Consider the following 23,792-nt stretch of genomic DNA (forward strand, 5'->3'; position numbering starts at 1 on the left):
CGAACTCCGCTCCGCCCGACCCAGGGCTCGGACTCGGGCTAAGCCCCGGAAGACGGCGAACTCCGCTCCGCCCGACCCAGGGCTCGGACTTGGGCTCAGCCCCAGAAGACGACGAACACCGCTCCGCCCGACCCCAGGGCTCGGACTCAGCCCTGTCCTCAGCTGACGGTCTCCGCCTCGCCCGACCCAGGGGCTCGGACTCGACCTCGGCCACGGAAGACAGACTCGACCTCGACCTCGGAGGAGCCTCCACATCGGCCAACCTAGGGCGCAGACCAGCCACATCAACAGGAGGTGCCAGCATCACCCTACCCCAAGCTGACTCAGGCCACGGGGAACAAGACCGGCGTCCCATCTGGCTCGCTCCGCCAGATAGGCAATGATGGCGCCCCGCACACTCTATGACGACGGCGGCTCTCAGCCCCCTTACGGAAGCACGAGGACGTCAGCGAGGACTTGACAGCTCCGACAGCTGTCCTTCCCCCAGGCTCCAGCGCTCCTCCGACGGCCACGACACCACACGAACCGAGCGCCAAAACCTCTCCGGCCGCCACGATGGCGTGTACTTAGGGCGCTAGCTCTCCTCCGCTAGACACGTAGCACTCTGCTACACCCCCCATTGTACACCTGGATCCTCTCCTTGCGCCTATAAAAGGAAGGACCAGGGCCCTCTTAGAGAGGGTTGGCCGCGCGGGGACGAGGACGAGACAGGCGCTCGCGTAAGGCCGCTCGCTCCCTCACCCGCGTGGACGCTTGTAACCCCCTACTGCAAGCGCACCTGACCTGGGCGCGGGACGAACACGAAGGCCGCGGGATTTCCACCTCTCTCACGCCCGTCTCCGGCCACCTTTCTCCCCCCTTCGCGCTCGGCCTCGCGCCGACCCATCTGGGCTGGGGCATGCGGCGACATTTCACTCGTCGGCCCAGGGACCCCCCCGGTCTCAAAACGCCGACAGTTGGCGCGCCAGGTAGGGGCCTGCTGCGTGTTGACGAACATCTTCCCGTCAAGCTCCAGATGGGCAGTCTCCAGCAACCTCTCCAACCCGGGACGGTGCTCCGTTTCGGGAGTCTTGAGTTCATGTCCCTCGACGACAGCTACGACATGATACTCCTTCCCCCGCCGTGCGACAGCAGCAACGGCGGCCGACAGCCCGCCCGCCGGCGGCGGAATCGACGACATCTTCCCCGCGTGCTGGAATAACAACATTCGAGCTCACCCCGTCCTCTCCCCCGCCGACGGAGGAGGAGGCGGGGCAACCAAGGCCAAGCGAGAGGCAGCGCCTCGTCGGCTGTCGAGCGAGTCGACAGCGCCGGCACCTCAACGGGGGGTGCGTCGGGCATCGACCTCGCGTTTGAGACGAAGACGAGCGCCGTCTCCCCGCAACGCGCCAATTCCAAGCAAACGAACGACGCCAGCACGCTCGCGAAAGGCTTGCTGGGCGTCACCCTCGTACCAGAGACGACAGTGCAGTCAGTCCCTGACGTGACTTCATCACCGCCCGTCGACCAAGAGGGCTTCCAGCACCGCATCACCGATGATGCCAGGATGAGGCCGCCTCCCGCTTCCAGTGGGGTCGGCCAGAACCTGGCTGCAGCAGCAATGCTTCTCCGTGCGATGCCAGAGCCATCAACCACCGAGTGGCGGCGAATCCAGGGAGAGCTCAAGAATCTCCTGGAGGGCGCCGCGGTCCGACGGGCCGAGAGCTCCGCCTCCCGGAGGCAGGGGTACCCCTTGGAACATCATGTCGTGACTTCCCGATTCATGCGGGAAGCCTCGGTCCACACCGGGCGCATGCGCAACACAGCGCCTGCGGCCCCGGGTCGCCTCGGCAGCGAGCACCATCACCGTGACCGTCGGGCCCACCTCGACGAGAGGGTGCGCCGAGGCTACCACCCCAGGCGTGGGGGGCGCTACGACAGCGGGGAGGATCGGAGTCCCTCGCTCGAACCACCCGATCCACAGGCTTTCAGTCGCGCCATACGTCGGGCGCCGTTCCCGACCCGGTTCCGACCCCCGACTACTATCACAAAGTACTCGGGGGAGACGAGACCGGAACTGTGGCTCGCGGACTACCGGCTGGCCTGCCAACTGGGTGGAATGGACGATGACAACCTCATCATCCGCAACCTCCCCCTGTTCGTCTCCGACACCGCTTGCGCCTGGTTGGAGCACCTGCCTCCGGGGCAGATCTCCAACTAGGACGACCTGGTCCAGGCCTTCGCCGGCAATTTCCAGGGCACGTACGTGCGCCCTGGAAACTCCTGGGACCTCCGAAGCTACCGGCAGCAGCCGGGAGAGTCTCTCCGAGACTACATCCGGCGATTCTCGAAGCAGCGCACCGAGCTGCCCAACATCACCGACTCGGATGTCATCGGCGCGTTCCTCGCCGGCACCACTTGCCGCGACCTGGTGAGCAAGCTGGGTCGCAAGACCCCCACCAGGGCGAGCGAGCTAATGGACATCGCCACCAGGTTCGCCTCTGGCCAGGAGGCGGTTGAGGCTATCTTCCGGAACGACAAGCAGCCCCAGGGCCGCCCACCGGAAGATGCCCCCGAGGCGTCAACTCAGTGCGGCGCCAAGAAAAAGGGCAAGAAGAAGTCGCAAGCGAAACGCGACGCCGTCGACGCGGACCTTGTCGCCGCCGCCGAGTACAAGAACCCTCGGAAACCCCCCGGAGGTGCCAATCTCTTCGACAAGATGCTCAAGGAGCCGTGCCCCTATCATCAGGGGCCCGTCAAGCACACCCTTGAGGAGTGCATCATGCTTTGGCGTCACTTCCACAGGGCCGGGCCACCCGCGGAGGGTGGCAGGGCCCGCGACGACGATAAGAAGGAAGATCACCAGGCACGAGAGTTCCCCGAGGTCCGCGACTGCTTCATGATCTACGGTGGGCAAGCGGCGAACGCCTCGGCTCGGCACCACAAGCAAGAGTGTTGGGAGGTCTGTTCGGTGAAGGTGGCGGCGCCAGTCTACCTAGACTGGTCCGACAAGCCCATCACCTTCGACCAAGCCGACCACCCCGACCACGTGCCGAGCCCAGGGAAATACCCGCTCGTCGTCGACCCGGTCATCGGCGACGTCAGGCTCACCAAGGTCCTCATGGACGGAGGCAGCAGCCTCAACATCATCTACGCCGAGACCCTCAGGCTCCTGCGTGTCGATCTGTCCTCGGTCCGGGTAGGCGCTGCGCCTTTCCACGGGATCATTCCCGGGAAGCGCGTCCAGCCCCTTGGACAACTCGACCTTCCCGTCTGCTTCGGAACGCCCTCCAACTTCCAAAGGGAGACCCTTACGTTCGAGATGGTCGGGTTCCGAGGAACCTACCACGCGGTACTAGGGAGGCCATGCTACGCGAAGTTCATGGCCGTCCCCAACTACACCTACCTCAAGCTCAAGATGTCGGGCCCCAACGGGGTCATCACCGTCGGCCCCACATACCGACACGCGTTCGAATGCGACGTCGAGTGCGTGGAGTACGCCGAGGCCCTCTCCGAATCCGAGGCCCTCATCGCCGACCTGGAGAGCCTCTCTAAGGAGGTGCCGGACGTGAAGCGTCATGCCGGCAACTTCGAGCCAGCGGAGACGGTTAAGTTCGTCCCCCTCGACCCCAGCGGCGATGCCTCCAAGCAGGTCCGGATCGGCTCCAAGCTCGACCCCAAATAGGAAGCAGTGCTCGTCGACTTTCTCCGCGCGAACGCCGACGTCTTCGCGTGGAGTCCCTCGGATATGCCCGGCATACCGAGGGATGTCACCGAGCACTCGCTGGATATCCGAGCCGGAGCCCGACCCGTCAAGCAGGCTCTGCGCTGATTCGACGAAGAAAAGCGCAGAGCATAGGCGAGGAGATCCACAAGCTAATGGCGGCAGGGTTCATCAAAGAGGTATTCCATCCCGAATGGCTTGCCAACCCTGTGCTTCTGAGAAAGAAAGGAGGGAAATGGTGGATGTGTGTAGACTACACTGGTCTAAAAAAAAGCATGTCCGAAGGTTCCCTACCCTCTGCCTCGCATCGATCAAATCGTGGATTCCACTACTGGGTGTGAAACCCTGTCTTTCCTCGATGCCTACTCAGGGTATCACCAAATCAAGATGAAGGAGTCCGACCAGCTCGCAACTTCTTTCATCACGCCCTTCGGCATGTACTGCTATGTCACCATGTCGTTCGGCTTGAGGAATGCGGGTGCGACGTACCAGCGGTGCATGAACCATGTGTTCGGCGAACACATTGGCCGGACGGTCGAGGCCTACGTCGATGACATCATAGTCAAGATGAGGAAAGCCTCAGACCTCCTTTCCGACCTTGAAGTGACATTCCGATGTCTCAAGGCGAAAGGCATGAAGCTCAATCCCGAAAAGTGTGTCTTCGGGGTTCCCTGAGGCATGCTCTTGGGGTTCATCGTCTCCGAGCGGGGCATCGAAGCCAACCCGGAGAAGATCGCAGCCATCACCAGCATGGGGCCCATCAAGGACTTGAAGGGCGTGCAGAGGGTCATGGGATGTCTTGCGGCTCTGAGCCGCTTCATCTCACGCCTCGGCGAAAGAGGTCTGCCTCTGTACCGCCTCTTAAGGAAGGCCGAGTGCTTCACTTGGACCCCTGAGGCCGAGGAAGCCCTCGGGAACCTGAAGGCGCTCCTCACGAATACACCTATCTTGGTGCCCCCAGCTGCCGGAGAAGCCCTCTTGATCTACGTCGCCGCGACCACTCAGGTGGTTAGCGCCGCGATTGTGGTTGAGAGACGAGAAGAGGGGCATACATTGTCCGTCCAGAGGCTAGTCTACTTCATCAGCGAGGTACTGTCCGAGACCAAAACCCGCTACCCACAAGTTCAGAAGCTGTTGTACGCGGTGATCCTGACGCGGCGAAAGTTGCGACACTACTTCGAGTCTCATCCGGTAACTGTGGTGTCATCCTTCCCCCTGGGGGAGATCATCCAGTGTCGAGAGGCCTAGGGTAGAATCGCAAAGTGGGCGGTGGAAATCATGGGCGAAACAATCCCGTTCTCCCCTCGGAAGGCCATCAAGTCCTAGGTCTTGGCGGACTTCGTGGCTGAATGGGTCGACACCCAGCTCCCAACGGCTCCGATCCAGCCGGAACTCTGGACTATGTTCTTCGACGGGTCGCTGATGAAGACAGGAGCCGGCGCGGGCCTACTCTTCATCTCACCCCTCGGGAAGCACCTACGCTACGTGCTACGCCTCCATTTTCCGGCGTCCAACAATGTGGCCGAGTACGAGGCTCTGGTCAACGGGTTGTGGATCGCCATCGAGCTAGGGGTCCGACAACTCGACGCTCGCGGTGATTCGCAGCTCGTCATCGACCAAGTCATGAAGAACTCCCATTGCCGCGACCCGAAGATGGAGGCCTACTGCGATGAGGTTCGGCGCCTGGAAGACAAGTTCTACGGGCTCAAGCTCAACCACATCGCCCGACGCCACAACGAGACTGCGGACGAGCTGGCTAAAATAGCCTCGGGGCGAACAACGGTTCCCCCGGATGTCTTCTCCCGAGACCTGCATCAACCCTCCGTCAAGATCGACGACACGCCCGAGCCCGAGGTACCCTTAGCCCAGCCCGAGGCACCCTCAGCTCGGCCCGAGGCATCCTCGGTTCAGCCCGAGGCACCCTCGGCCCCCGAGGGTGAGGCACTGCGCGTCGAGGAGAAGCGAAGCGGGGTCACGCCTAATCAAAACTGGCAGACCCCGTACCTGCAATATCTCCACCGAGGAGAGCTGCCCCTCGACCGAGCCGAAGCTCGGCGGTTGGCGCGACACGCCAAGTCGTTCGTCTTGCTGGGAGATGGGAAGGAGCTCTACCACCGTAGCCCCTCAGGTATCCTCCAGCGATGCATTTCCATCACCGAAGGTCAGGAACTCCTACGAGAGATACACTCGGGGGCTTGCGGCCATCACGCGGCACCTCGAGCCCTTGTCGGGAACGCCTTCCGGCAAGGTTTCTACTGGCCGACGGCGGTGGCCGATGCCACTAGAATTGTCCGCACCTGCGAAGGGTGTCAGTTCTACGCAAGGCAGACCCACCTGCCTGCTCAGGCTCTGCAGACGATACCCATCACTTGGCCTTTTGCGGTGTGGGGTCTGGACCTCGTCGGCCCCTTGCAGAAGGCACCCGGGGGCTACACGCACCTGTTGGTCGCCATCGACAAATTCTCGAAGTGGATCGAGGTCCAACCCCTAAACAGCATCAGGTCCGAACAGGCGGTGGCATTCTTCACCAACATCATCCATCGTTTCGAGGTCCCGAACTCCATCATCACCGACAACGGCACCCAGTTCACCAGCAGGAAGTTCCTGGACTTCTGCGAGGATCACCACATCCGGGTGGACTAGGCCGCCGTGGCTCACCCCATGACGAATGGGCAAGTAGAGCGTGCCAACGGCATGATTCTACAAGGACTCAAGCCTCGGGTCTACAACGACCTCAACAAGTTCGGCAAGCGATGGATGAAGGAACTCCCCTCGATGGTCTGGAGTATGAGGACGACACCGAGCCGAGCCACGGGATTCACGCCGTTCTTTCTAGTCTATGGGGCCGAGGCCATCTTGCCCACAGACTTAGAATATGGTTCCCCGAGGACGAAGGCCTACGCCGACCAAAGCAACCAAGCTAGTCGAGCAGACTCGCTAGACCAACTGGAAGAGGCTCGGGACAAGGCCTTACTACACTCGGCACGGTACCAGCAGTCCCTGCGACGCTACCACGCCCGAGGGGTCCGGTCCCGAGACCTCCAGGTGGGCGACCTGGTGCTTCGGCTGCGACAAGACGCCCGAGGGCGACACAAGCTCACGCCTCCCTGGGAAGGGCCGTTCATCATCGTCAGAGTTCTGAAGCCCGGAACATACAAGCTGGCCAACAGCCAAGGCGAGGTCTACAACAACGCTTGGAACATCCAACAGCTACGTCGCTTCTACCCTTAAGATGTTTTCAAGTTGTTCATATACCTCGCTCCCATGCAAAGTTTAGTCATCAAGGAAGGGTCAGCCTTGCCTCGGCAAAGCCCGACCCTCCCTCGGGGGCTAAAAGGGGGGGAACCCCCTCTGTGTTGAATTTTTTCCTCGAAAAAAGATCCTTTCTGCCAGAATGTCTTTCGTGCTTTTCGACTACTTCGAAAGTGGATCCTGAAAACGGTGGAGTACACGTAAGCAGCCAAGGCTGACCGAGCCGAGGGACTCCTACGCCTCTGGGATACGGATACCTCACTCATCACCTTCTGCGATAAGTAACTCACGCTCGGATAAGTGATTCCGCGGACCGAACAAGTCTTCACGTTCGAAAGCTCCTCTGCCGAAGCGGTTCTTCAGGCCTTCTCGACAGAGTCAGTGACAGAACCCCATGGACAGGCAAGAGCGCGCGTAAGCGGCAAGGCCGACCGAGTCGAGGGATTCCTACGCCTCCGGGATATGGATACCTCACTCATCACCTTCCGTGAAAAGCAACTCTCGCTCGCACAGACAATTCTGTTACCGACGAAAAAGTCCAGATACTCGAAACAAGAGGAAAAGAAGCGCAGCTTTACAACACGGCGAGGGTGTGTTTGGGCCTCGGCGGCCGCAGAAAACACGCACTACAAGATAATCTGATCCTGCAGGCTCGGATCTTGACGGTTGAAGGGAGCAGCAGCATCCTCGGCGTCGGCTACACCTTCGGCGAGGTCCGACCTAGCCTCGGACGGTGACGCGGTCTGAGGATCTCCACTCTGAAGGACGACATCATCATCTCGCCCGGGCCATCGCCGCCAGGGTTTTCTCCGAGAATCCAGCCCGAGCAGGTGGCTCGGCTGGTCACCCCGAGGCCTCGGCCAGCTGTCCCCCGAAGACATCAGCCCGGCCCGAGGCCTCGGCAGGACAACTCCGGCGTCAGTCCCGCTAACAGACGACCCAGCCAGGCTCCGGCCGACCAAGTCTTCTTTTCGAGCCAACTCCGCCTCTGTCCATGCTGACACCGCTACCCCTGGCCTCGGCTCATCGAAGAGCGGCCGAGGGGTTCCTTTAACTAAGCAAGAGAAGCCTCGGACAACAAGGCTGACCGAGCTGAGGGACTCCTACGCCTCCGGGATACAGATACCTCACTCGTCACCTTTACACGGGGCGACTCGCGCTTGGTGAAGCGGTTCGGGTAACCAATTGGCGAGTCTTAGTGCTCGAAAATGAGGAGAAAACACGGCTCCGTGCCAAAAATACATACATGTTCAGGCCTCGACAGCCACAATGAACAAAAACGCTGGCATTCAAAGTGCCATTACAAACGGAACTCCGGTTCCACCTCCACAGGTGTGAACAACCCCACTCGATGGGGGGGGGCCTGCGGAGCAACAGAAGACCGACGAACGGCACGCCATCACCCGCTCCAGCAGCGGCGACGACGACGACTTCTGCTCCGAGGGGCCAAACAGCGGCAGCGATGACCTCAGGGCGGATGCTGCTGCCAGGAGGCCCCCGCCCATGCCCAAACTCGTGAGGCAAGGACGGGCAGAAGGCCGTAGAGTTGGAGGTCGGTCCGTAGGCAGCCCCGGCTATCTCGTCGGCGGAAGAACCTCTTCCAGCTGCCGTGGAGGAAGCCGGCGCCGAGAGCGGCTCTGAAGCCACTCGGGTCCGAGAGCCGGGCACGCGGCAGCTGCCAGCGCCATGGACAGCAACCGCCCTTCCCCCCAATCACTAAGGGAAGGAGCGGGCCACCGCCCACGCAGGGGCCGACCCCAACTCGACACTCTCCCCTCCCCAGCACTGGTGATGAAAATCCTTGAGGCTGAGGGAGGGGCAGAGGCCGCAGCCCGTCTTGCTTTCCCCCGCCATCAAACTGGAGGTCACCGTCTTGGGTGACCACCGGTGGAGGGGTGCAGTCGGGCTGCATGATGAAAATCCTTGAAGCCGAACAATGGCTGAAAGGTACCAACTCCCACGGAGTTGCGTTCCTCCAACGACAAGGCGGAAGGACTGCGGGCATCCCCCATCCGGGGGCTCGGAAGGTGGAAAGACACGATGCATAAGGGAGCGCGAAGACATGGTCGCCTTTCAAGTGGGTCACCCTCCTTTTAAAGGCGACTCTCCCTACTTGTGTCCCCAGCCGTCACGGGCTGAGTCTTCTCTAGCACGCTCCAAGGTCCTCCCCTACAGCGCGGGGGCTGGGCCCCACGCGTCATGCAAGCCGGCCTAGGGCGGAAGAAGCCAAACCGCCGCGCGCGGTGCATGCAACCATCCAGCGGTTACAAGCGTCCCTCCACTTTCGCCCAGACCAGCGGGTGAAAGGGCAGGCAGCCATGCAGGCGGCATGCAACCGCGCCAAGTGGGCGCACCTCTCCGACTTCCAGCGCGCCCATCATGGAAGCCCAGGCCCACGCGTCATGCAACCGGTGCGCCGGATGCTATGTACGAGCAACTGCACCGCCACTCGTGCCACTGCCACGCCTCCTCGACTGCGGAACCAGTACCGCGACTCGAGGCAACCCTACGCACGACCCAGCAGTGCCAGCCTGGCGCGATGGTCAATACGGCCAAAAATGGGCCGGCAGTAATGGCGGTGGCAGGCGGGCAGGAGCAGCGGTCACGTCGTCAGCCAAGCTTACGTCCCATCCGCGGGCAGCGAGAGAGCCCTCTCTCACGGCGTGAAGACGACACGCCCGTGTTCCGTTCCTCGAACGGCTCGTGCACGCGCAACGGCCGCCCCACGAACCGCTCGCCTCGTCGCATTAACTCCGCGGCGGGACAGGCGGTGCCTCTGGCAGGAGAAGCATGCGACGCTTCACCTTCACCATAATGACCGCGTCAAAAGAGGTACGCCACGTCATTCGATTTCGTATCCTTTTCCTTTTTCGTCTTTCTCTCTCTTACAATAGGGACCGGGAAAGGGGGATACCTCGAAAAGGATCCTTCTCTGTGAAGGAACCAGGCTCCGAGCCTCCCTACTGATCAGAGGTTCGAAGGCTGGCCCCTCGAAGGGTTCAACAGCCGCCTCAGAGCGCGTGGGCTCCACACCCACTACTGGTCAGAGGTTCGAAGGCCGGCCCCTCGGAAGGGTTCAACGACCGCCTCAGGCTACTCGGGCTCCGTGCCCACTTTTGATCAGGGGTTCGAAGGCTGGCCCCCGAAGGGTTCACAGCCGCCTCAGACACAGAGCGAGGGATGACCATGGGTACATTCGATACATAACCAAGGCTCGGGCTGTGCTCCCGAGGTACCCTAGGACATTTCCGAGACCAGCGGGAACGATCTTGTAACGGAATCCCATCAGAGGGAGGCATCGAGCCCTTGGACCCCGTCGACAGGGGACCGGGTCCGGCAGATCACCCGCAGGTACTTTTGGGCGCGCCTCTGGGCCTCTAGCCGACCCCTAGCGAATGGGACACGGACGTCCACTCGGATTACCCGCCAGCAGCTCACCAGAGACACCATGTTCGGCGCCCTCCGAGGGCAACATTGCGCTTTCCCCCCCCCCCCCCCCCCCCTCCTCCTTGCGGAAAGGCGACGTAGGGGCGTATGTAAAAAAGTCGAGTCTTTCCCTGACCGTCCTCTCGCCCTGTGCAGAGGCTCGGGGGCTGCTCTCGCAAACCCGGCTCCAGCCAAACCGTTGACAGCGTCAACATACCAGCCCGAGAACTTGGGACCCGACCGTGCACCCGGGCTACGGCCAGCTCGCATGAGGGAACGACCAGACCAGCCAAAGCATTGCGCGAGGCATTAAGACCTCGGAGGAGTCAAACCACTCCTCCGAGGCCTCGGAGGCTACACCCAGCGGGTGAGCTCGTGCGCACCCACCGGAACAAAACGCAACCGAGAAAGGCTGGTCCCCTTGCAAAACAGTGCGACAAAAGCCTTCAAGCGAGTGTTAACACTCCCTTCGAGGCTCGGGGGCTACTGTCGGGGACCATAATTAGGGGTACCCTCAAGACTCCTAATTCTCAGCTGGTAACCCCCATCAGCACAAAGCTGCAAAGGCCTGATGGGTGCGATTAAGTCAGGGATCGGTCCATTCGAGGGACTCGATCACGCCTCGCCCGAGCCTAGCCTCGGGCAAGGGCAGCCGACCCCGAAGGATCTCCGCCTCGCCCGAGGGCCCCCTCCAGCGACGAACATACTTCTGGCTCGCCCGAGGCCCTGTCTTCGCCAAGAAGCAACCCTGACCAAATCGCCGCGCCAACCGACCAAATCGCAGGAGCATTTAATGCAAAGGTAGCCTGACACCTTTATCCTGACGCGCGCCCTACAGTCGACAGAGCCGAAGTGACCGTAGTCACTTCGCCGCTCCACTGACCGGCCTGACAGAAGGACAGCGCTGCCTGCGTCGTACCGACTGCAGTGCCACTTGACAGAGTGAGGCTGACAGGCAGTCAGACCCGGCCTTAGGCACCGTAGGAAGCTCCGCTTCGCCCGACCCAGGGCTCGGACACGGGCTAAGCCCCAGAAGACGGCGAACTCCGCTCCGCCCGACCCAGGGCTCGGACTCGGGCTAAGCCCCGGAAGACGGCGAACTCCGCGCCGCCCGACCCAGGGCTCGGACTCGGGCTAAGCCCCGGAAGACGGCGAACTCCGCTCCGCCCGACCCAGGGCTCGGACTTGGGCTAAGCCCCGGAAGACGACGAACACCGCTCCACCCGACCCCAGGGCTCAGACTCAGCCCTGGCCTCAGCTGACGGTCTCCGCCTCGCCCGCCCCAGGGGCTCGGACTCGACCTCGGCCACGGAAGACAGACTCGACCTCGACCTCGGAGGAGCCTCCACATCGCCCAACCTAGGGCGCAGACCAGCCACATCAACAGGAGGCGCCATCATCACCCTACCCCCAAGCTGACTCAGGCCACGGGGAATAAGACCAGTGTCCCATCTGGCTCACTCCGCCAGATAGGCAATGATGGCGCCCCGCACACTCTGTGACGACGGCGGCTCTCAGCCCCCTTACGGAAGCACGAGGACGTCAGCGAGGACTCGATAGCTCCGACAGCTGTCCTTCCCCCAGGCTCCAGCGCTCCTCCGACGGCCACGACACCACATGAACCGGGCGCCAAAACCTCTCCGGCCACCACGATGGCGTGTACTTAGGGCGCTAGCTCTCCTCCGCTAGACACGTAGCACTCTGCTACACCCCCCATTGTACACCTGGATCCTCTCCTTGTGCCTATAAAAGGAAGGACCAGGGCCCTCTTAGAGAGGGTTGGCCGCGCGGGGACGAGGACGAGACAGGCGCTCGCGTAAGGCCGCTCGCTCCCTCACCCGCGTGGACGCTTGTAACCCTCTACTGCAAGCGCACCTGACCTGGGCGCGGGACGAACACGAAGGCCACGTGATTTCCACCTCTCTCACGCCCGTCTCCGGCCACCTTTCTCCCCCCTTCGCGCTCGGCCTCGCGCCGACCCATCTGGGCTGGGGCACGCGGCGACATTTCACTCGTCAGCCCAGGGACCCCCGGTCTCGAAACGCCGGCAGCACCGGACATGTCCGGTGAATTATAGCGAAGCACCTCTGAAGATTCCCGAAGGTGCGAAGTTTGGATTGGAGTCCCCTGGTGCACCGGACAGTCCGGTGCGCCAGACCAGGGCTGTCTTCGGTTATCCCTTGCTCTTTTTGTTGAACCCATTTCTTGGTCTTTTTATTGGCTAAATGTGAACTTTTGGCACCTGTATAACTTATACACTAGAGCAAACTAGTTAGTCCAATTATTTGTGTTGGGCAATTTAACCACCAAAATTATTTAGGAAATAGGTGTAAGCCTAATTCCCTTTCAGATTGCACTCTCATTATCACATAGAAGAGGAACTTTGGTTAATTTGTAACCATAGTCCCTAAGGGTTTGCCTCATCCAAAGTAATTGCACGCAACAATGGCCTGCGGCAATATACTCGGCTTCGGCGGTAGAAAGAGCTACGGAATTTTGCTTCTTTGAAGCCCAAGACACCAGAGACCTTCCCAAGAACTAGCAAGTCCCCGATGTGCTCTTTCTATTAATTTTACACCCGCCCGAATAACCAATTAAATCGAATGTGGATCCCTTAAGGCACCAAAGCCCAAACTTAGGAGTATAAACTAAATATCTCAAGATTCGTTTTACGGCCGTAAGGTGAGCTTCCTTAGGGTCGGCTTGGAATCTTGCACACATGCATACGGAAAGCATGATATCCGGTTGTGAAGCACATAAATAGAGTAAAGAACCTATCATCGACCGGTATACCTTTTGATCTACGGATTTACCTCCCGTGTCGAGGTCGAGATGCCCATTGGTTCCCATAGGTGTCTTGATGGGCTTGGCATCCTTCATCCCAAACTTGTTTAGAATGTCTTGAATATATTTCGTTTGGCTAATGAAGGTGCCCTCTTGGAGTTGCTTCACTTGAAATCCCAAGAAGTACTTCAACTCCCCCATCATCGACATCTCAAATTTCTGTGTCATGATCCTACTAAATTCCTCACACGTAGATTCGTTAGTAGACCCAAATATAATATCATCAACATAAATTTGGCATACAAACAAATCATTGTCAAGAGTTTTAGTAAATAAAGTAGGATCGGCCTTTCCGACTTTGAATCCATTAGTGATAAGAAAATCTCTTAGGCATTCATACCATGCTCTTAGGGCTTGCTTGAGCCCATAAAGCGCCTTAGAGAGTTCATATACATAGTTAGGGTACTCACTATCTTCAAAACCGGGAGGTTGCTCAACATAGACCTCTTCCTTGATTGGTCCATTGAGGAAGGCACTTTTCACGTCCATTTGGTAAAGCTTAAAGCCATGGTAAGTAGCATAGGCAAGTGAAATGCGAATTGACTCAAGCCTAGCTACGGGTGCATAGGTTTCACCGAAATCCAAACCTTCGACTTGTGAATATCCCTTGGCCACAAGTCGGGCTTTGTTCCTTGTCACCACACCATGCTCATCTTGCTTGTTGCGGAAGACCCACTTGGTTCCTACAACATTTTGGCTAGGACGTGGAACTAAATGACATACCTCGTTCCTTGTGAAATTGTTGAGCTCCTCTTGCATCGCCACCACCCAATACGAATCTTGAAGTGCTTCCTCTATCCTGTGTGGCTCAATAGAGGAAACAAAAGAGTAATGTTCACAAAAATGAGCAACACGGGATCGAGTAGTTACCCCCTTTTGAATGTCGCTGAGGATGGTGTTCACGGGGTGATCTCGTTGAATTGCTTGGTGGACTCGTGGGTGTGGCGGTCTTGGAACTTGTTCATCTTCCTCATCTTGATCATGGGCATCTCCCCCTTGATCATTGCTATCCTCTTGAGGTGGCTCATCTCCTTGATCTTCTTCTTCATCATTTTGAGCCCCATCCTCATCTTGAGTTGGTGGAGATGCTTGCATGGAGGAAGATGGTTGATCTTGTGCTTGTGGTGGCTCTTCGAATTCCTTAGGACACACATCCCCAATGGACATGTTCCTTAGCGCGACGCACGGAGCCTCTTCATCATCTAGCTCATCAAGATCAACTTGCTCTACTTGAGAGCCGTTAGTCTCATCGAACACAATGTCACAAGAAACTTCAACTAGTCCAGAGGACTTGTTAAAGACTCTATATGCCCTTGTGTTTGAATCATATCCTAGTAAAAAGCCTTCTACAGCCTTAGGAGCAAATTTAGATTTTCTACCTCTTTTAACAAGAATAAAGCATTTGCTACCAAAGACTCTAAAATATGAAACATTGGGCTTTTTACCGGTTAGGAGTTCGTATGATGTCTTTTTAAGGATTCAGCGTAGATACAACCGGTTGATGGTGTAGCAAGCGGTGTTGACTGCCTCGGCCCAAAACCGATCCGAAATCTTGTACTCATCAAGCATGGTTCTTGCCATGTCCAATAGAGTTCTATTCTTCCTCTCCACTACACCATTTTGTTGTGGCGTGTAGGGAGAAGAGAACTCATGCTTGATGCCCTCCTCCTCAAGGAAGCCTTCGATTTGTGAGTTCTTAAACTCTGTTCCGTTATCGCTTCCTATTTTCTTTATCCTTAAGCCGAACTCGTTTTGAGCCTGTCTCAAGAATCCCTTTAAGGTCTCTTGGGTATGAGATTTTTCCTGCAAAAAGAACACCCAAGTAAAGCGAGAATAGTCATCCACAATAACTAGACAGTACTTACTCCCGCCGATGCTTATGTAAGCTATCGGGCCGAATAGGTCCATGTGTATGAGCTCGAGTGGCCTGTCAGTCGTCATGATGTTCTTGTGTGGATGATGAACACCAACTTGCTTCCCTGCCTGACATGCGCTACATACCCTGTCTTTCTCAAAATGAACATTTGTTAGTCCCAAAATGTGTTCTCCCTTTAGAAGCTTGTGAAGATTCTTCATTCCAACATGTGCTAGTCGACGATGCCAGAGCCAGCCCATGTTAGTCTTAGCAATTAAGCAAGTGTCGAGTTCAGCTCTATCAAAATCTACTAAGTATAGCTGACCCTCTAACACTCCCTTAAATGCTATTGAATCATCACTTCTTCTAAAGACAGTAACACCTACATCCGTAAAAAGACAGGTGTAGCCCATTTTACATAATTGCGAAACTGAAAGCAAGTTATAATCTAAAGAATCTACAAGAAAAACATTTGAAATGGAGTGGTCAGGAGATATAGCAATTTTACCCAATCCTTTGACCAAACCTTGATTTCCATCCCCGAATGTGATAGCTCGTTGGGGATCTTGATTTTTCTCGTAGGAGGAGAACATCTTCTTCTCCCCTGTCATGTGGTTTGTGCACCCGCTATCGATGATCCAACTTGAGCCCCTGGATGCATAAACCTACAAAACAAATTTAGTTCTTGATTTTAGGTACCTAAACGGTTTTGGGTCCTTTAACATTAGATACAAGAACTTTGGGTACCCAAACACAAGTCTTTGACCCCTTGTGTTTGCCCCCAATATATTTGGCAACTACTTTGCCGAATTTGTTAGTTAAAACATAAGATGCATCAAAAGTTTTAAATGAAATGTTAGAATCATTTGATGCAAAAGGAGTTTTCTTCTTAGGCAATTTAGCACGGGTTGATTGCATAGAGCTAGATGTCTCACCCTTATATATAAAAGCATGATTAGGGCCAGAGTGAGACTTCCTAGAGTGAATTCTCCTAATTTTGTGCTCGGGATAACCGGCAGGATACAAAATGTGACCCTTATTATCCTGAGGCATGGGAGCCTTACCCTTAACAAAGTTAGACAATCTTTTAGGAGAGGCGTTAAGTTTGACATTGTCTCCCTTTTGGAATCCAATGCCATCCTTGATGCCAGGGCGTCTCCCACTATAGAGCATGCTTCTAGCAAATTTAAATTTTTCATTTTCTAAGTCATGCTCATTAATTTTGGCATTAAGTTGAGCTATGTGATCATTTTGTTTCTTAATTAAAGCTAGGTGATCATGAATAGCATCAACATTAATGTCTCTACATCTAGTACAAATGGAAACATGCTCAACGGTAGATGTAGAGGGTTTGCAAGATTTTAATTCAACAATCTTAGCATGTAATATGTCATTTTCACTTCTAAGATTAGAAATGGTAATATTGCAAACATCTAAGTCTTTAGCCTTAGCAATTAATTTTTCATTTTCAATCTTAAGGCTAGCAAGAGAGACATTCAATTCTTCAATCTTAGCAAGTAAACTAACATTATCATCTTTAAGATTGGGAATTGAAACATCACAAACATTTGAATCAACCTTAGCAATTATTTTAGCATTTTCATTTCTAAGGTTGGCAATAATATCATGGCAAGTGCTTAGCTCACTAGATAGTTTTTCACATTTCACTACTTCTAGAGCGTAAGCATTCTTAACCTTAACATGCTTCTTGTTTTCTTTAATTAGGAAGTCCTCTTGAGAGTCCAAGAGTTCGTCCTTCTCATGAATAGCACTAATTAATTCATTTAATTTTTCCTTTTGTTGCATGTTTAGGTTGGCAAAAAGGGTGCGCAAATTATCCTCCTCATCACAAGAGTTATCCTCATCACTAGAGGTTTCATATTTAGTGGAGGATTTTGATTTTACCTTCTTCCTTTTGCCGTCTTTTTCCATGAGGCACTTGTGGCCGACGTTGGGGAAGAGGAGTCCTTTGGTGACGGCGATGTTGACGGCATCCTCGTCGGAGGAGGAGTCGGTGGATCTCTCGTCGGAGTCCCACTCGTGGCACACATGGGCATCGCCGCCCTTCTTCTTGTAGTATCTCTTCTTTTCTCTCCTCTTTCCCTTCTTGTCGTCGCCCCTGTCACTATCACTAGATAATGGACATTTAGCAATGAAATGACCAGGCTTACCACACTTGTAGCACACCTTCTTGGAATGGGGCTTGTAATCTTTCCCCTTCCTTTGTTTAGGGATTTGACGGAAGCTCTTGATGATGAGTGTCATCTCCTCATTGTCGAGCTTGGAGGCGTCGATGGGGATTCTACTTGGAGTAGAATCTTCTTTCTTCTCCTCTGTTGCTTTGAATGCAACGGGTTGTGCTTCGGGCGTGGAGGAGTCGCCTTGCTCGATGATCTTTTTAGAGCCTTTGATCATTAGCTCAAAGCTCATAAATTTACCTGTGACCTCCTCGGGAGACATTAGCGTGTATCTAGGATCACCTCGAATTAATTGAACTTGCGTAGGGTTAAAGAAAATGAGGGATCTTAGAATAACCTTGACCATCTCATGGTCATCCCATTTGGTGCTCCCGAGGTTGCGCACTTGGTTCACCAAGGTCTTCAAGCGGTTGTACATGGATTGTGGGTCCTCGCCTTGGTTGAGTCGGAACCGACCGAGCTCCCCCTCGATCGTCTCCTGCTTGGTGATTTTAGTCACCTCATCTCCTTCGTGCGCGGTCTTGAGCACGTCCCAAATCTCCTTTGCGCTCTTTAATCCTTGCACCTTGTTATACTCCTCTCGACTTAGAGAGGTGAGGAGTATAGTGGTGGCTTGAGAGTTGAAGTGTCGGATTTGGGTGACCTCGTCCGAATCATAGTCTTCATCCCCTGGTGATGGTACATGTACTCCAATCTCAACAACATCCCAAATGCTAGCGTGGAGTGAGGTTAGATGATGCCTCATTTTATCACTCCACATATTATAATCTTCACCATCAAACATAGGTGGTTTGCCTAATGGGACGGAAAGTAATGGAGTACGTTTGGAAATGCGAGGGTAGCGTAGGGGGATCTTACTAAACTTCTTGCGCTCATGGCGCTTAGAAGTTACGGACGGCGTGTCGGAGCCAGAGGTGGATGTCGACGAAGAGTCGGTCTCGTAGTAGACCACCTTCTTCATCTTCTTCTTCTTGTCGCCGCTCCGACGCGACTTATCGTGTGAAGGGGATCCCTTCACCTTGTTGGCGGACTCCCCGGATGGAGCCTTCCCATGGCTTGTGGCGGGCTTTTCGCCGGTCCCGATCTCCCTCTTGGCGGATGCTCCCGACATCACTTCGAGCGGTTAGGCTCTAATGAAGCACCGGGCTTTGATAACAATTGAAAGTCGCCTAGAGGGGGGTGAATAGGGCGAATCTGAAATTAATAAACTTAAGCACAACTACAAGCCAGGTTAGCGTTAGAAATATGAACGAGTCTGAGAGAGAGAGGGCAAAAACAAATCGCAAGCAAATAAAGAGTGAGACACAAGGATTTGTTTTACCGAGGTTCGGTTCTTGCAAACCTACTCCCTGTTGAGGTGGTCACAAAGACCGGGTCTCTTTCAACCCTTTCCCTCTCTCAAACGGTCACTTAGACCGAGTGAGCTTCTCTTCTCAATCAAACGGGACACAAAGTCCCCGCAAGGACCACCACACAATTGGTGTCTCTTGCCTCGGTTACAATTGAGTTGATCACAAGAAAGAATGAGAAAAAGAAGCAATCCAAGCGCAAGAGCTCAAATGAACACAAATGTCGCTCTCTCTAGTCACTATTTGATTTGGAGTGATTCCGGACTTGGGAGAGGATTTGATCTCTTTGGTTGTGTCTAGAATTGAATGTTGTAGCTCTTGTAATGTGTTGAAGGTAGAAAACTTGGATGCAATTGAATGTGGGGTGGTTGGGGGTATTTATAACCCCAACCACCAAAAGTGGTCATTGGGAGGCTGTCTGTAGCATGGCGCACCGGACAGTCCGGTGCGCCACCGGACACTGTTCGGTGCGCCAGCCACGTCAGTCAGCCGTTGGGTTCTGACCGTTGGAGCTCTGACGGTGGGGCCTCTGGGCTGTCCGGTGGTGCACCGGACAGGTCCTGTAGACTGTCTGGTGCCCCTTCTGCGCGTGCTCTGACTCTAGCGCGCACTGTAGCGCATTAAATGTGTTGCAGTCGACCGTTGCGTGCGAAGTAGCCGTTGCTCCGCTGGCACACCGGGCAGTCCGGTGTGACACCGGACAGTCCGGTGTGACACCGGACACTGTCCGGTGCTTCATCGGACAGTCCGGTAAATTATAGCGGAGCAGCCTCCCATTTCCCAAAGGTAGCGAGTTCAGCATCAAGTTCCCTGGTGCATCGGACACTGTCCGGTGGCACACCAGACAGTCCGGTGCGCCAGACCAGGGTGCCTTTGGGATGTCTTAAGCTCTCTTTATTTGAACCCATCTTTGGTCTTTTTATTGGCTTGTTGTGAACCTTTGGCACCTGTAAAACTTATAGACTAGAGCAAACTAGTTAGTCCAATTATTTGTGTTGGGCAATTCAACCACCAAAATCAATTTAGGAAAAGGTGTAAGCCTATTTCCCTTTCACATACACATTCTCCACAATCCTCATGATTGTCCTAACCTTCATATTTGGTTTCGACTGCAGTATTCCCATAAGCCGCTTCCCAATAAGGGTAGATATCAATTGGCGATGCTTCATCGTTAACTCATGTTCAGCACAGGTGTGTGGCCCCACTACTTTTGTTATCTTCCATTTTGCGGTGATCTTTTGTATCCTAGCACAGACCCTCCATGCATAGTTATCCTTGTCGCATACAACCGTGTAACGACGCTTCTCGTACGAATGAAGGACTCTATATGGCCTCTTACGTAAGACTACACAATGCTGCAACCACCTCTTCAAGGCAGTCAAGTCCTTGAAGACCCGACCCTTTTCAATCATCATGCTAGGACCATCCTCAGGAGCATCTACCAGCTCATCATCCCTTCCTTCTGCATTTGCCTCATGAGAAAGACTAAGATCACTGAACTCATGCACTCTTGGATCCCGGTGGTCTGGAATAACACGTTGCAACATCTCAATATCACTCTCTGTGAGTTCATGAAAGGGAAATGGGCTTAACCATTTCCTATAATCGATTTTGGTGGTTGATGTCCATCACAAACCACGTGGACTAGTTTGCCTAGATGTCATTTATCTCAAGTGCATAAGGTTCAACACAAACCAACAAAGAAATTCAGTTGGGAACACAATCAAAATTGGAGCGAAGGACTTGATAGTGTGTTGTCTGTGGCGCACCGGACAGTGTTCGGTGCACTAGGCCAAGCAAGCAGCGAACTAGCCACTCTCGGGAATTCACAGGGCACGCTCCGCTATAATTTTCGGACTGTCTGGTGTGCACTGGACATGTCCGGTGAGTCAGCGGAGAAACGGTTAACTAGCGCAATAGTCGTCTGCAAAAGTAAACTGAACATTGCGCGACAGAGTCAGAGCAGAAAAGTCAGAGCGCACCGGACATGTCCGGTGTGGCACCGGACTGTCGGATGCAACTACAGGACAAAGGCTCGAACAGTCAACTCGCTCCAAACCCCAATGGGCGTGCTGACGTGGCGCGCACCGGACAGTGAACAGTGACTGTCCGGTGCGCCACCGAACTGTCTGGTGTGCCCATCGCCAGCAAACTCATCCAACGGCTAGGAAGTGGTTGGATGCTATAAATACCCCAACCACCTCCTTCAATGGCATCCTAGTTTTCTGAAGTTCCCACTCAATACAAGAGCAATAACATTCACTCCAAGACACATTCTAAAGATCAAATCCTCTCCAAGTTCCAAAATCAACTCAACCACTTAGTGACTTGAGAGAGAGAGAGTTTTTGTGTTCATTTGTGCTCTTGTTGCTTGGATTGTCTTTCTCCTTCCCCATTCTTATTCTTATGTCCTTTATAAAGCTAGAAAGAGCACCTAAGTGTGTGGTGGTCCTTGCGGGGTCTTAGTGACCCGATTGATTAAGGAGAAGGCTCATCTGGTCTAAGTGACCGTTTGAGAGAGGGAAATGGTTAGAATAGACCCGACCTTTGTGGCCTCCTCAACGGGGACTAGGTTCTTTGGAACTGAACCTCGGTAAAACAAATCACCGCGTTCACTTGTGTTGATTTCCATTTGATTTGTTTTCCCCATTTCCTCTCTCTAAAGTTTCCTTGCTAATATTGATTTGAGTTTGCTCCCAAATGTCATCCGCGTTAATTGAGCAACTCATAGCAAGAGAAACAATCTTCCGCACTTGGATTTAATTCTAAAGCTAACCTCGGCCTTAGTGTGTGTTTAAGTTTATAAATTTCAGGTTTCGCCTATTCACCCACCTCTAGGCGACTTTCAGTTCACCAGCCGGACGATCATCATCTGAATCAGCAGCCATAGCAAAGGCATATGGCTCATCTTCATTTCTAAATTCAAGACCGTTGGAGGCAATAAATTCATCACCGAAGCATCCACATGCCACGGTCGTAGAATCAACCACAAGAGCAACGGTCTCTCCTGCAACATGTACCGATGTACAAGATCATCAGTCCCACGACAATGGAATGAGAAAAGTGCTCATGGTCTAAAATGAAGATGTGATGCCAATGAAACTTACTGTAATTGGTATGTGCCAAAGGGATACACGCAAGAGAAACTATCTGCAGGTGATCTCCTGGCTGACTTAATGGGATCAAATTGGGGCTAGATTGAGCATCAGGCACAGTTGACACGTCATCCACAACACGATTATAGTCTTCAGGGGGACGGTCTACTACAACCCGCCACACCACAACCTTCATGAGTTGCAACTGGGTCTTCATAGACGAAGTAACATAATTCTCCTAGTCTAGTTGAGAATCAATCGGAATGACTCGTCTTATGACATTTGGTGGATGACCAATGTTAAGCACTCTGTCAACCGCAATGTCATCATCTTCATGGTAACCTAGCTTTTGTTTAGCCTTTGTAAACACATCACTCAAGGAGGGTCTACCAACGAATAGCACGGGCACATGTCGCATGTTAATGAACTTAGCATTTCCATAGGGATCTTCTTCGACATTGCCTCCATGATATATGCTCAAAAAATTATCCATCTATTTAAAACATGAATTAAACATTGTTCATCTACTAACTAATAACGAACTAATAACTAAATATTAACCAAATAATAACATATTACTAAGTATAAAATTTGGACAGCACCTCCCTTGTACGTGGAGGTTAATAAAACCTACAAATTCATATCGCATTAAACACATGGCGACGCCCATCACCTTATTCAAATCCACATTTATCACATTCAATCAAACTCATGTTTACCACTATCAGTGAAACTCGCGTTTATCACATTCAACCTAGTATTAAACCCTAACTAAGTACCTAAATTAATAACTAGATTACTAACTAAATGACAAATTAAAATATGAAATACCTAACAAAGTACTAACTAATACTAAATAACTAACTAAGAACTAACTGAAATACTAAATACTAAAAATAATACATAAGGGGTGGCGCAGGCGGGGACGGCGACCAGCGGGGAGGGCGCCGATGGGGACGGTGACCGGCGGGGAGGGAGACGACAGAGAGGGCGCTGGCGGCAGGGCCGTTCTTGACTTTTTAGGGGCCTGGTGCGAAATCCGAAATGGAGACCCCATCCACACACAATATATATAATATTCAACGTATACAAATTATTATGCACTATTTTCAAGTTTATAAGATGACAAATATAAAATATAGCAAAAACATATACTTGTTATCTGATGTCATTAATAATATCTTCTAACAATTTGTGATACAAATCATCGCTTATACCATTAAGATCAATCTCATCCAACAACTTCTTTTAGATACATATAATCGCCAAACCATTTAGCCTCTCTTAAGTCATTGTTGACCTTAAATAGTTAGAAAATATTTTAATTTTAAAAATCTTCTCTTCGTCGATGCAACCATCATGTGTATAGTAAATAATATTCTCTCTGTATCAAAATAGAATTTATTTTGCTTCTCTAGTTGATTCCTCGTCATCTAGTTGAATATAGACATAAAAATCAAGAGTTAAAACAAATACTATTTTGGAACGAAGTGAATATTAGATAAGTAATTGAGACATTAGTTTAACAATCTAAACGAAACTGATCGATAGTGCATCGCTCTTGCGTATTTATGTCTAGAGTAGATATGCTTAGCGGAGAAAAAGTGCTAACGTCCGGTGGCCAGAGGGGCCCGGAGCGGCCGCACCCGCCGCATCCCCTCAGGGCCGGTCGTGGCTGGCGGGGAGCGAGACGACGGGGAGGGCCTCACAGGGACGCCGACTCCGGCGCGCGTGGCCGGCCGAGCCGCAGTGCCGAGGGCGGCGCGATGGCAGGGGCGAGCCCGCGGTGGGTGGCGCGGGCCGACGGCGCAGGCGGGGACGGTCGACTGCGCAGGGCGAGGTGGGCCGATGGTGGCGCGGGGTGACGGCGGGCGACGATGGAGCCACAACGAAGGGCAGCGCTGGGAAGAAAAATGCCAAGGAAACGGTCGGGCCCTGATTTAAAGGGGTAGGTGTCATAGATCTTGACACCTACCTCCTATACACGTCGACGTACGGTTTACAAGGGTATGCACCAAGATCTATAGCGCCTACCCCTGTCACGTAGGCGCCACTTCACCAGGATCTAGG

Source organism: Zea mays, chromosome 1 (genome assembly GCF_902167145.1).
Source record: "Zea mays cultivar B73 chromosome 1, Zm-B73-REFERENCE-NAM-5.0, whole genome shotgun sequence".
Lineage (NCBI taxonomy): Eukaryota > Viridiplantae > Streptophyta > Magnoliopsida > Poales > Poaceae > Zea > Zea mays.